The sequence below is a fragment of the Strigops habroptila genome, chromosome 5, assembly GCF_004027225.2.
Source record: "Strigops habroptila isolate Jane chromosome 5, bStrHab1.2.pri, whole genome shotgun sequence".
Classification (NCBI taxonomy): domain Eukaryota; kingdom Metazoa; phylum Chordata; class Aves; order Psittaciformes; family Psittacidae; genus Strigops; species Strigops habroptila.
In genome coordinates this window covers 1,606,231-1,613,611 of record NC_044281.2, presented here as the reverse complement: position 1 = coordinate 1,613,611, position 7,381 = coordinate 1,606,231, and positions in this window count along the sequence as shown.

The window sequence follows — 7,381 nt, the reverse complement described above, 5'->3', positions numbered from 1 at the left end:
CGAGAGGAGGGGTGGTGAAGCAACCAGCAGCGTGAGCGAGCACATTGCCATTGCAAAATCTGTTCCACGCAGCACCAGTGGCAAGCAGGGCATACGGCTGCAAAGACAAAAAGCCTTCATAAGGATAGGCTCAGCAGTGTCAGATATTGAAATTACCTCTCTGCAGGTGGTGCGTACCTTTCCGTTGCTGATTGTGGGGACCCAGGGATCAGAAATCCAACCCAGTGACAAGTTTTCAAAGTCCTTCTATAGGAAAATGCAGACAGTGCTTGCTCTGACTGCGGGTGCAGCAGGCATCACACACCAGAACATACTGTAGACTGCATCACTCTGCAATCCAGCCCTTGTTTCAACCAGAAGAATAATTATCTTTTGCATATAAAATGATCAAAGTGCTTTAAAAAGAAAAGAATCTAACTCCAGCTCCTCAATCAGGAACACTGCCAAGCTATCGAATCAATAGGTTGTTAGATACTTGAAGTATGGGAATACGTGAAAGCTATCAAATGATTTCTTTGTTAATAAACTGCTACAGTAATTACCATTAGAATAGAAATGGAAAGATACAGATCAGAAATGGAAAGCTGTGAATGGTTTCTCAGTAAGTGAAATCAAAGCACACAGGGGTTTTGTCTTTTTGTTTGGCCTGGGTTCTGCAATGTTTTGAACTCGCATACTCGGCTTTGTGTACCCCCATTTCACCTGAGTATCTTCAAGTCACTGAGCCTCAAAACGAGGAGAGATTACCTGAAGGACAGCCAAAGTCAGAGGCATGGGGATGTTGCACCCGGCAGAACTGACTCCCACACACAGTGGTAGACCATCCTGCAGCGGCCGTCACAGAGATGTCCACCATGGTGCTCAAATAAGACCAGTGCAGATGTTCTTCATGAACCACAGATTTTAGTGCCAGACACAAATCCTCAGCCTGAACAACAACATGGTACTGGAAATAACAGCAACAAGCTTCAGGAGTTGCTGGATCATAGAGCAATGAGCTAGCCATGCCTCATCCTGCATGTCCCGTGCCCTTCAGGAGCAGGCTGCTCCAACACGGGTCCCTTCCATGGGTGCAGTCCTTCAGGAACGGACTGCTCCAGCCTGGGTCCCCTGCAGGGTCATAGCCCTTGCCAGCAAACCTGCTCCAGCATGGGTTCCTCTCTCCATGGGGCCACAGGTCCTGCCAGGAGGCTGCTCCAGCGCGGGCTGCACATGGGGTCACAGCCTCCTTCAGGCACCCCCTGTGGGGTCCTCCATGGCTGCAGGCAGATATTTGCTCCACCATGGACCTCCATGGGCTGCAGGTAGATATCTGCTCCACCATGGACCTCCATGGGCTGCAGGTGGATATCTGCTTCACTGTGGGCCTCCAGGGGCTGCAGGGGAATCTCCTTCTGCACTGAACTTAGGGTCTGCAGAGTTGTTTCTCACGTTCTCACTCCTCTCTCTGGCTGCAATTGCTCCTGCCCTGTAACTTCTCCTTCTTCAATGCATTATCCCAGAGGTGCTACCACTGTCACTGCTGGGCTCAGCCTTGGCCAGCAGCGGGTCCGTCTTGGAGCCGGCTGCCTTGGCTCTATTGGACATGGGGGGAGCTTCCAGCAGCTTCTCACAGAAGCCACCCTTATAGCCCCTCTACAACTAAAACCTTGCCACACAAACCCAATATACACAGAAAGACAGCCAGAGTGAGAGTATCAAAACCCAAGTTCTTTTAACTTTCAAAGGTGCTAAAACATAAGGTTTCAGTTAAAGAACATGGCAAGGTCTGCAAATCATAAATACATGAGGAGGCAGAATACATAGCCAGCCCTCTCCAGTGTTGCACTTGCCACTTGTGGTCATTAGAGTAATAGATTTTTTTTCAGTGAAAAAGCTTGACCTCGTCTAAAGTGCAGGTAAGAGAATGCAATGAGATAGATACTCTGAGGGTTCAGCTTTGCTCTAATTAGCAGGACAGAAATTGTCATGCTGGCTATGGGAGCAGGAGGGAAGAAACCATTTGTTGCATGTCCAGAAATGGTCTAGCTGTTAAAGGTAGCTTAGCTGCCCACGCAGCAGCCTGAACTACCCTGACATCATTGTTCCTCCTTAGCTTACCTATAGCTGAGAGCACATGGGTGAAAGCACAGCTTCATTCACGATGCAGGAGATGCAGAACAAGCAGTGCACTTGATGAAAACAGCGTGTCTCAAAAAAACCCAGCTCTTTTTATGAGGAAAACACCTGAAAAGTATCATTAAACATCTGCAAATCCCACTTTACCTGCAGTGCTTAGACAGTACAATATTAATAACCCCACAGCTTTGCACATACAGAGTTTCAAGTGCTTCCAGACCCTTTCCAGACCTTATGTATTTACTGAAATTGGTTGTCTTCTACTAGCACATGAAGAAGGGGGGAAAAAAGGACTAATGGATGTACATTAACCTTTTGGTATTAGATTTCCCGATACTAGCTACTAATGCAAAATCCATTAGAAGGAAATGTCTGGGCACCGTGGTGCGTAAATGTTATAATGCAGTGAATAAGTCTGTAAAAATCTGAAGCGGGCATGGCAGGGACAGAGACCCATGCAAAGGGGGTTGCAAGTTCAAGATAATTAAGGAGAGCTCTCTGATTTGTTTCAGGCAGAGAAACCCTGCAAAAAAGGGTCTGGAGAGGTGAAGATTTGGAAACTGAAGTTTGCATCTGCCCCTTTTGAAGGAGAATGTTGTTGCCCATCCCAAAGTCAGAGTTTTGAAGCACCTGCATAAACCTCTTCCATTGCCAGAAACACAGGCTTTTTTTTGCATCTTCCTCTTCCTTTGCTTGCCTGCATTTGCAAACATTGCACAGTGCTCTGGTGGAGGCTGTGGTAAGGGAGATGAAATGGCTTTGCTTGCTCAAACTCATCGTTCCACCATGGATGCCTGGCTGATGAACGGTGCAACACCGCTCCACATAGGCTCCCAAGCTCTTGTGCTGGCCTGGGTAGTACCAAAACGATTATTTCCATCCTCTGGGTGCTGGAGCTGCTGCCTATCACAGGAAAAGTAACCCCTCATGTCTTGCAGAAACACCACAAGAAGGTGCGTTGCTGCACAGACCACAGCAACTTTGAATCCGGTGTGAGCAGTTTCTTCATCTCTCATTATTGAGTCAGGGTTGGTTCCCTCCAGCAGTTTTTCTAAAACCAGAAAGCCAACAGTCATAGAATCCTAGAATGGTTTGGGTTGGAAAGGACCTTAAGATCATCCAGTTCCAACCCCCTGCCATGGGCAGGGATGCCTCACACTAAACCATGTCGCCCAAGGCTCTGTCCAGCCTGGCCTTGAACACTGCCAGGGATGGAGCATTTACCACTTCTTTGGGCACCCTGCTCCAGGTCCTCACCATCTCACAGTAAAGAGCTTCTTCCTTATACCTAACCTGAACTTTCCCTGTTTAAGTTTAAACCCATTCCCCCTTGTCCTATTGCTACAGTCCCTGATGGGAAGTCCAATAGTCAAAAGCCAATAATCCATGGAAATTCTTGAAAGAGTCCACAAAAAGTCACCACTGGAAAAACCCGAATGCTTATTCCAGGCTGCTCACGGATGTTTTTACCAAACCTTGTTCAACAGGTACACAGCAAGCAAAGAACCAGAGACCAGAAAACTTTTTCTGTAGTGGGTTAAGCTGAGGAGAACATCTACCTCCAATTTTTCAGTTAAACAAAACCGTGACTCTTAATTTAATAAAAACCTTCTGCCTACAACCACAGATAAAATCATTCAAGCTTGGCTGAGTTTAAAACCTGAACCTGGCGCCTCTTCAGAAACACGTTAGAGAGTTCAGGGCAGAAAATCTTCCCATTTTGACACACGCAAGTGCTGGCACTCAGCTGCTGAGAGCAGGAGTGAAGCACTGCATCGGGCCCGGGCTCCAGAGGGAAAGCACGTGGAGGTCATGGTCAATTTTTACAGTAATAGCGATATTGTTACTGTGCAGGCTTTAAAAGCTATGCATGCCACTAAGAGCAGCTGTTTTGAATCCAGGTGACATCAGCTACGCAGGTGATCCTGGCTTTATACAGTCAGCCTGAGGGTACAGGAAGGAGTTCAACTCAGATTGCAGCCTAGCTGCTTTGCCCTTTCCCCACGCTATCATCTCCTGCTCTCCTGTACCAAGCCTAGGAGACACTGCTGGGCAGAACATAGGGGTATTACATTGCTGCACAGCACAAAATAAACCCGGGGGAGAAATACCAGCACTGTAGACTTATTGAATTAAACATTCCTGTGGCTAACGCAATCAATACAGCATTGATTGCATTATCCATATTAATATTTAATTATATTAAAAGGCCCCTTTTCCTTTAATAATGTTCCTTCAGGTCTTTTATGCTGCAGAAAGGAAGTTAAATTTTGCTAGAGACCGCGAATTCCAGCTGGATCCAAACTATAGCTCGTCTGGGTTTCCCCTGGCACCAGCTGGTCAAAGCTGACCTTTCCAGTGGAGCAGTAGAGAACCATTTCCTCGGTCAGGCTGCCACTAGCACCCTGCAAAGAGAGACTGGGACACCCTCAGGGGGACACGGAGTGCACGAATGTGTGTGGCAATTAGGAACCTCACTTCGTGTCACAACTGAACCCCAGCTTATCGATGCCAAAAGAGACAGTCTGATGCTTGTTCCCCCCACCAAATACTTTTTGGACTCTGAGAATTAGTAGTCTGCTAAACCAGGAGGAAACCAACCCAGCCCTACAATAGCTGAAGAAATAAGTAATTTTTTTATCAGTTCAGCAAGCTGAGCAAGACAGTCGGCTTAGCTATTGCTTTGCATCCTATATTTTAATACATATTTTAACCCCATTCTCTGTGTATCTGTTTGGCTTATGGGCTTGTGAAGGTAAGCACCACTTGTCCTCGTGCAGCCTTCATCATAGCACAGCACTGCTCTTCAGCACGCTGACTGCAACTGAGCAGACATCACCCCAATGTCAACTCAGACCTGAGGAAGGGCTGCTGTGGTTTATAGCTGTGCCCATCAGGGAAGAAACCTCTCTGCTTCTTAAACACACTTGTACATCCAGGGCAGGTATTGGCACTGTGGCACTTCATGGTTAACTTCTCCCAGCTGCGGTGCACAAAGCATCCAACACCCACTGAGGCAAGACATCACAACCCCTGCTGCCTAACAAAACCATGGGTACCAGCCATCCCAGCCTGTCACTGCCTCAGCATCTCTGCTGGCTGAATGACAGCAGTGTCTCAAGCACACAGCAGGAGCTGATGGTTCTCTGCTACTTCATCAGACCAGACCTCCTGCCAGGAATTGAACTGAAGCACAGAAAATGCATCTTCTCTGTAGGAATAAAATAAGGAAGGTGGGAATCTTCCTCCCTTCCCCCCATCTGATTATATACAAGATGTTCTTCTGCTTTTAAGGGCAATTTAACACTAGTTAAACTACCATTAATTTAAATCAAACAAGTCTGAAAAGATAGAACATGCTGCACTGAAGATTTAAAACAGCTGAATCTTCATTCGTTCCATCGGAGACATTACTGCCCATTTCCTAGCCAATGCTGTCTGGCTGTCCAAAGACCTCTTTTTGCAGTTTTTAAGCTGATACTTCAGCCTACTTTGTTGGCTTTTGTAGCACAGTGCAGTCTGCTTTAGTATCAGAGAAAGATTCAAACCTTGCCATCAAACTGCTTTTTCTTGCAAAGTATGGGAGGAAGTCAGAAAAATGTGACATGGGGACACACTGGTTGATACCAATTAATCTAACATTAAATCCACCTCATTTCCAAGAGCAAAACCAGGTAATCCTCCAGCACTGGAGTAAAAACAGCTCAAGGAGGAAAAAGGAAAAGCTTTACCATGTTTTACAGACCTGTCCTCAACAAGATCCCAAGGGGCTGCTATCCAGACTTTGCTGGCAGCTCAGGTGCCACAAGATGGGCCAGAACAGACACTCCTGCCCAGCAGCTCTACTGGCACTGCAGCCCTGGCAGTTCTAAACCCATTTTTCCTCATCCCTGTACCCCCTGACAGTAAAGCTAGCCCACATGAAGGGGAAGCAGCACAGAAAGCACAGGAAGGATCATTTAGTCCTTACGTTTACACATCTTCCCCAAATAATATGCACCAATATGTAGTTTTACAACAGCCTGTGGCTTCCATACAGACATCTTTGCCCTGACCAGAATATTTGCAAGTTTCTTTAGACAAAGTGCTGATCTGGAAGACTACAGCATAAAATAACTGCTGCTGATCAAGTTTGGACCTATAACTTGAATAGGGAATACAACCAGCTTCAATTCCTTGCCTAGAATTATTCCCTTTCTTGAATTATTTATCTTCAATAGCTCTTGCTCCTCTCAGCTGAAGGCTGATCATCATCCGTAACTTTGTCTTATGTTCCACACAGCTTAGCCAGGCCCAACCTCAGCTCGGTCACTTGTGATAAAGCAGAAGAGGGGGCCTTTAGTTCAAGCCTAAAGAAGGCTGTGTAAAAGCCAGCTGGTGAAGCACTTATTGACATCTTTGTTATTAGAGAGATGCAAGTCTTTGCACCCTCCCATGCTTGTTATCCATTCAGAATCCCAAGGAACATCATTAAGTGTTCAAGGACAGGTTGGACACAGGGGCTTGGAGCAACCTGCTCTAGTGGAAGGTGTCCCTGCCCGTGGCAGGGGGTTGGAACTGGAGGAGCTTTAAGGTCCCTTCCAACACAAACCAGTCTGGGATTCTATGGTTATATTCCATGGGATCCACCCAGGACAGTGATGCAAGGAAGCAACCTCTTCCCAAGCATCTTTCACTTCAAGACGCACCCACACAAAACAAACCCGAAAACCCCACACAAAACAACAACAACAAAGAAAAGCAAACACACCAGCCTGGCTTCATATATTCCCCCTTAGGCTACAGGCCACAGCCATTCAAAAGTATTCCATATATTTACTAACAATTAGTGATGGTAAAGCTGATGTCACTGAACTCCAGACATTGCTACTGAAGGTGTTATTAGGACTGGAGTGATTAATTATGAACTAATTCATAATGAGATAAATAGATAAATTTCAAGGGATTAGCCTGAGATTCACAGCAGTTTTGAGGTATAAGAGTAATAAAACCGTCTATAATCCAGAATGCAAGTTTTGGACTTTTACCTCTTCAAATGCCCCAGTCATCAATGCACATTAAGTATATGCACTTTACCAGTAGAATGCAAATACAAATTCATGTTACAGCTGAAGTTCTTTACTAACCTTTAGCAGATTTTCTTTGATGAACTCATCTACTCCCTGGCTTCAGACTATGCCAGAGCATACAGCACCCACAACAGGCTATGGCTGTCAGTGCCACAAGTCTGCTCGCACCGCTTGAAATACCTCTTCTGTTTTGA